We start from the raw sequence: 7,051 nt of genomic DNA, 5'->3' as shown, positions 1-7,051 counted from the left end.
CTAAATCAGTTCACACAGAAATGAGGCAGTGGAGGATGGGAAAACCCAGCAAATGTGAGGTGTTCCCTGTAGCACCTATTGTATACTTGAATTAAAGTAAAAATAAGTGGAAGATGAGGGACAAGAGGGAAAGAGAAAACCGAAAAAAAAAAAAACTAACTAATTATAATAAAGAAAAAAGAAAGGCAAGAAGAAAGGAAGAAAGAAAAAGAGGATGGGCAAACGGTGGGGAACGGATAGGGAGAAGAGAGATACAAGTACACACGTGTCACAATTGCAACACTATCTAAAACAACAACTTCCCCCCACTTTGCCCTAAAACCCCCCGTCTGTCTGCCCAAATGGGTCTGCAAGCACCTCCCTTCCCACAAACCCCCAATAGGCCGCCCAGGGCCCACGAACTCCCCAGTACTGCAGAAGCTCAAAAAAAAAAAAAAAAAAAAAAATTAAGTAAAATTAAAAAAAAAAAAAACAAACAAACAAACAAACAAACAAAAAAAAACAGAAACCCCTCCGCAGGCCCGGCTCCGCCCGCCGCGGAGGCTTGGACCGGCTCTGCCCGGCTCCTCACGCCGCCTTGGCCTGGCCTGGCTCCGCCCAGCTCCGCTCGCTACAGCGGCCCAGCCGGCTCCGGCGTCCACCTCCCGCCACCGCGGCCTGGACCGGCCCTGCCCGGCTCCGTACCCGCCGCGGCCTGACCCGGGCCCGCCCGGCTCCAAATGCTACCGCGGCCCGCAGCCGGGGCCTGCACCGGCCCCGCCCGGCTCCAAGCGCTACCGCGGCCCGCAGCCGGGGCCTGCACCGGCCCCGCCCGGCTCCAAGCGCTACCGCGGCCCGCAGCCGGGGCCTGCACCGGCCCCGCCCGGCTCCAAGCGCTACCGCGGCCCGCAGCCGGGGCCTGCACCGGCCCCGCCCGGCTCCAAGCGCTACCGCGGCCCGCAGCCGGGGCCTGCACCGGCCCCGCCCGGCTCCAAGCGCTACCGCGGCCCGCAGCCGGGGCCTGAACCGGCCCCGCCCGGCTCCAAACGCTACCGCGGCCCGGCTCGGCCTGGCTCGGCCCCGCCCGGCCCCGCTCACCGCCGGCGCAGCGCAGCGCGGCCCGGCTCCGGCGTCCGCCGCTGCGGCCCGGCCTGGCTCAGCCCCACCGAGCGGGGCTAGATGCCTCGTCTCCGCCTACCCAAGAAGGGAATCCTCTACAGGTAGCTGGGATCTCCGTGTATATTTCACAAACGAATCCTCTCTGTTACCTTCCCTCCAAATCGATGTCCAGACACCTCCGGACCAGCAAAAATCCCGAAACAATCCGGTCCCAAAGAGTCTCCAACGCCGCCCAGCCGATTCCCTGCAGAAGACTCTAACAGGGATGTTCACTCAGCCGCCATCTTGCCCCCTCTCCCCTATACACACATTCTGATAGTCACAGCTATCTACTTATTGGATCAATTTTGGAAAATAATATATTTTGGTAAATAATCTCCTTAATGGTTTATTAATTGTGTCATGTGAATATGTGGCCATGAATATTAATATAAAAAAATTTTTTTCCATACCAAACCAAGAAAAATAAAAAAGTAAAGACCTCCAATACTGGAAAATCCTACAATGGATAAAGGAAAGAGGAAACATACAATAGGAATTCTTGTCTTTATCTTCCATATGAATTACATCCTGAATATGTATGATCCTGACCTACATTTCAACAGTTAAAGATGTTTCCTGAGTGAATCACAGCTGCAATGAAATGTGCAGTAACAGACACATAAAAATATATAGGCAATAGCACTAGGACTGAAACTTAAATATGCAAGAGGTTCAAGGAATAATGCTCAGGACCTCAGATTTGATAGATTTTAAGAAAGATTTTAGACTTCTGTAATAGGGCAAATCTATCCATTTAAGAATCTTTCCAATCTGCTAAAGATGATACTGACTCTAAACAGCTTCTTCCCTCCTCTGCCTAGGAAGAGAGAAAAGGCGAGGGGAGGATGAGGAAGGGGAGGGAGGGGCCAAAAGAAAGCAATGCTGTTGGCATTTGACTATAATCATCAGAGAACAGATAGAGAGGAGCGATGCCAAGTGAGGTAGCAGGAAGATAACAAATGATCTTAAGCCAATTATAAGAGAGGGGCAGAGGAAATGACTGGGGCAAGGGGCTATATGAGGTAAGTGTCACAACAGTTGTGAGATGTGAAGGCAGCTTGTGGGAAAGAGAAATGGGAATTTTGAGGAAAATTTCTGAGAACTATGAGAAATCCAAGTGTTTGAAAAGTTCTGAAATTACTATTGATTGCTGAGTTCCTTTGCCCACACCAGTGCCCTAGGACAGAACTACATGGTTTATGCTTTGTAAACATTATTTGTCATTTCAAAAGGGGAAACAGGGAAATGTTAGAAAAACCATAGTCACCATCATTTGGTCAGGATGATTTGCTGCCTCTGGGGGATCTGGTAGAACTCCTTGGAGTCTTCAAACTGACTCATTCTGTACTCAGCACATTAGTTCTTCCAGACTTTCATTTACTGTTATTTGTGTCCTTTTGGTATACAAGCAACTTACTAGACTCTAAGCTCAGAGATGCCAGGAACAGTGTCTTTTTCACCTTTGAATTCTATATTACATCCACCAAAACACCAAGGACATGATTAGATACTCAATTAATCCATCTATCAATCAATGGATTAATTCTGGGATATTCATACAGCTTTGTCAAATAAAATAAGTTGCAATTCATGAAGAGAAAGCCCAGTAGCTTTAGTGTGGATGGTGGTGTTTGAATGATCATTTTCTCACAGATCTTATGAAAATGTTCTGATTCAACAATCTATTTAGAATCTCACAGCTATCATTTACACTAGACACTGGTGTAAAGGAAAGTATTACTACTTTCCTTCATGACCTTATCAAATTGTCCTAATTTCAGCAATATATTTGGAGCTCAATAACTACTACTATACTTTGACACCTCAGAAAATATCATCACTAACTTAAGAGATTCTTCTGTTAAAAAGAAGTTATATAAATAGCATTAATAATGCATACATTTTCCAACATTCTTGTCTAAAATTTAACCAGAAAACAGGACAATTTTAATTCTCTCAATTTTATGAAGGTATGCATGAGATCATAACTATAGCTCATACACTGATTGTTTTGATCTTGTGGAAATCTTTGTTCATCAGTACATATCCGTCTCCATAAAACGTTAGCGTAATGAAATGCACCAGGTCATCTCTGGATCCAAAATAGTAGTGTGCTGTAAGTAGTGTTATATAATACTAAGATTTACTATTAGATAGGAGCGACTATGGAGAATTGGGGTGGAAGTCACTTTGTACTGGTAACCATAGAAAGTTAAAAAGGAATTAAAACATTGTTCTTTCACAATAAGGAACTTAACCCATGATATACACAAAATAAATCACCAAGATAAGAAATGACAAACATAAAAAAGAATGTATGTGCACACATATTTCTTTCATACATTTCCAAAACTTAAATTTTCAATTCCATGGGAGTTAAGTGTGCCATGTTGCCATACAGATTTGTTTATGACCAAGTAAAGTCGGAAGAGTCAAGGTGAGAAGACAGGTCTGGAAGGGAAAGCACTTACTAGCTATATGGCCTTTGGCAAGTCCCATGGTCTCACTGAGCCTCCATTTCTTCGTCGGTGAAAAGGATTGACCTCTTGGGGACCAGGTGCAGCTCAGTGATTGAGTGCCTGCTTCTTATGTACGAGGTCCCTGGTTCAATCTCCAGGACCTCCTGAAAAAAAAATAAAATAAAATTGACCTCTTGAGTGAGTTGTAAAGAGTAAATGATGAGGTAACATGGAAAAGAGACACCAGCATGGAGTACTCTGTAACCTCTCATTCTCTTTCTACATTGCATTTCACTTTGATTTCTGGCTGCCAACTCCTGGTAAGGCTATCATTTGAATAGTTCTGCTTAGATATCAATATTAAACAAAATAATTATTAAAGGGGAGCAGATGTGGCTCAAGTGGTTGAGCCAGGTACAAGATCCTTGGTTCAATTCCTGGCACCTCCTTAAAAATATATAATAATAATTTTTTGAAAAAGTATTTCTGATTACTATATTCCAAGAAGACCGATATATTGTCACTACAAAAACATGAAGCCATACGTGCAAATATCCAAAAAGTAGTATTACATATATAAACTATTAGAGCTTTCCAGGTGTAAATACAAATGCATAATTATTTAAATGCTGTAAAGGGCAATGAATATAAAGGAAAGGGGGTTTTCTGGGGAAATGATGGGACTGGCAGATATGGTTTGGTTTTTATAATAGGGAAGAGAGTGAACGCAGTCCTCCACCACCACAAACTATGCAGTCAAGTTTCCCACCTTTGGGGACATCACAGGGGTCAGCACATCTGGAATGCAATGGAAAAGCCTCATCCCGGGAAAACTATGGTATCTCCCCTGACAGTTAATATGACAGATATAATTTTTAAAAGTATTATAATAAAGGTTTGATTAAGCAAAAATTTTAATTGGTTATGTTTTTCTAATTAAGATATAATACACACGTATAAAAGGAAATTTGGAAAACATAGAAATACAAAAAGACAAAACTTAAAACCAGCCATAAACTCATATCAGATATAAGTACCATTAATGTTTGGTATTTTCTTTCCAATATTTGTATTTTTATACTTTGTTTTTTAACCAACTTGGAATCATACTGTCTGTATGACTTAGCTTCTTGCTCTTTCCTCTTAGGTTATATAGTTAACATTTTTCCATGCTATTAAACATTTTTTGAAATCATGACTTTAATAGCAACCTATTACCTATAATATACATGCACTATAACTCTAAATTCAGCCTTTTATCTATTATTAGTCCTTTCTGTTGAACCCAACTTTTCACTTGAAGAAGAATTTTAGATGGTGAAAACAGTGTATTTTAATTAAAAATAACATTTTGACATAAATTTTCTTACTGGAAAATGGAAGAAAATGATGAAGGGGAATAACTCTGAATAGAAAGCCAACATGGAATAGTTACCTTTAATATGCTGTCAGATAATATAACAAAGCAATGATACTTCTAAGGAAGTCCAAAATATCTTAAATATCATAGAATATTTACACTGAAGAAGAGATAGAAACTAAACAGTGAAAAGTACTATATTCTTTCCAAATCACTGATGAATATGACAGTTGAACTGGATTTTATTGTCACCTCTCGTGTTAGTCTCTGGAAAGTGTCCTTTGTGATAACATGTGCCATATTTAATAAACATCAAATGGCAGAATGTTATCTGGGTAACCAGACAGATTAGGAACCCATCTGGTACACAGGTTGAGCTTGAGTGAATTCTGGCGTTACCACCAGAGAGTACAAAGCAAAGGGGAGAAGAATGGAAGGGAAAATTTCTTCCATTCAAAAGCCTATAATTCCATCTCATCAAGCCTTTCCTGATGGTCTCCTTCTCCAGGGCCTCCGTTTCTCACAAGCTCTACCCACTAGAGCCTGGCATACACTATCAGTTCATGGACTTTGACAAGTTTTAACAAGATGAAGATACTTGGAAGAAAAAATTCAGTATCATTGATTGTCATCCCTTTGCTCCTCTTTTGTAAAACACTCCTCCTTTGTTATACCAAATTTTGTATAACAACAGATTGTAAAATGAAGGGTTGTAAACCAGGACAAGGAGAACTACAACAGAAATGAACTGAGGCAGAAGAGGGAACCAGATTGTAGAAAAAGACTGAACATATAGTCTGGAGATAGAGGTACAAAAGCCAAAAGAAAGAAGGAAATGGAGAGGCAAAATCAGGTGAAGAATCAGAAACCAGAGAGATCAGGTCGGGATAAGGCACCCATACAGAAAGAAGTCAACACTCAGGAGGACCAAAGGTCACCACAAAGCTTCGGAGACAAAGAGTGCCTTAAGTTGAAGTTGGACCTGCTGCAGACAGAAGGACATTGTGGTTTGCTGTTCGGGGCTCGGTTTTTATTAGGACAAGAGTCCGCCGAGCCCAGCCGGTCGAAATAAACCAACTTCCTTCTCGGTATTCTCGTGTCCTGGCCTTCAAAACCGCGCATACCCGAATTTCTCCACTACAATATGACTGCACTGACTTGCATAAACTAGCACCCAGTTGTTCTGTCATAAGAGACTCCTGAAGCCCAGCAATTTGTTTGATCTCAGGATTTTGGTCCTTCTCTCAGCTGCCCTACTTTCTAGTCTCCAATCTCACAGCAGGTCAGACCTCCTTTTGAATAATAGCTTTGGATTGAGCTATGTTCCTTCACAGAGTCCTGTGGTTTCCAGTTGAAACTACCATCTACGTAGTCAACTTCACCCATCCAGGAGATATCTACCTCATTTCTGTAGAGAAGGGAGGTAAATAGAGCTGTGAGTTGAAAACAGCCCTGGAACAAAACTTGTATGTCCTCAGCTCTTTTTAGACAAGGGCAGATGATCCTTTCCATTCCTTCTCTGGATTGGAAATGATGAGATAAATTTGAGCTACTCAAGAGGCTTCCTCCTATCTTCCCTGGAGTTGAGGGGGAGGGGACACAGGAAGCAATGCAAAAATGCAGAGATGCCCCCAGGGACATCCAAAAGCACATAAAGCTTCTTTCCCTAGTCAGGACTGCACTGTCTCCTTCTAGTCTATGGGCCCACAGGCAAAATGTCAGCTTTACCTTAGTCTCTTCTCTCTCCAAAACCCTGCCCAGGAATTCCAAACCTGATCTACCATTTATTCTCCAGTTTTTAGTTGATCACAAAAAGTACTTTTGCGCTCCTTCCGAGGCCCTCTCCCCCCGCCATAACTGATAATGCTTCCTCCTCATACCATATCTTTTTTATAAAACATTTCTAATTTTGTGGATTCGCAATACATGTTTACATGTGAAAGGCAACCTCATGGGGATTCCAGTACATATTTATGACTATTGAGGGGAAGTATTTATATTTTAGAATGAATAATGTCATAGTTCATATTTAATGAGTCCTTATTAGATGTCAGCACTTACTCCGCGAAGCATTTTAGATATATTATGTAAT

The 7,051-nt window shown here is 42.0% G+C and overlaps 1 pseudogene; it reads right to left on the bottom strand.

The window, feature by feature from the left end:
* Nucleotides 1-4,311: 4,311 nt before the first annotated feature.
* On the bottom strand, nucleotides 4,312-4,460 carry LOC111764457 (U1 spliceosomal RNA; annotated as a pseudogene).
* Between the last annotated feature and the right edge of the window lie 2,591 nt (nucleotides 4,461-7,051).

The sequence above is a fragment of the Dasypus novemcinctus genome, chromosome 12 (assembly GCF_030445035.2).
Source record: "Dasypus novemcinctus isolate mDasNov1 chromosome 12, mDasNov1.1.hap2, whole genome shotgun sequence".
Taxonomy (NCBI): Eukaryota; Metazoa; Chordata; class Mammalia; order Cingulata; family Dasypodidae; genus Dasypus; species Dasypus novemcinctus.
This window is presented reverse-complemented; position numbering and strand designations above follow the sequence as displayed.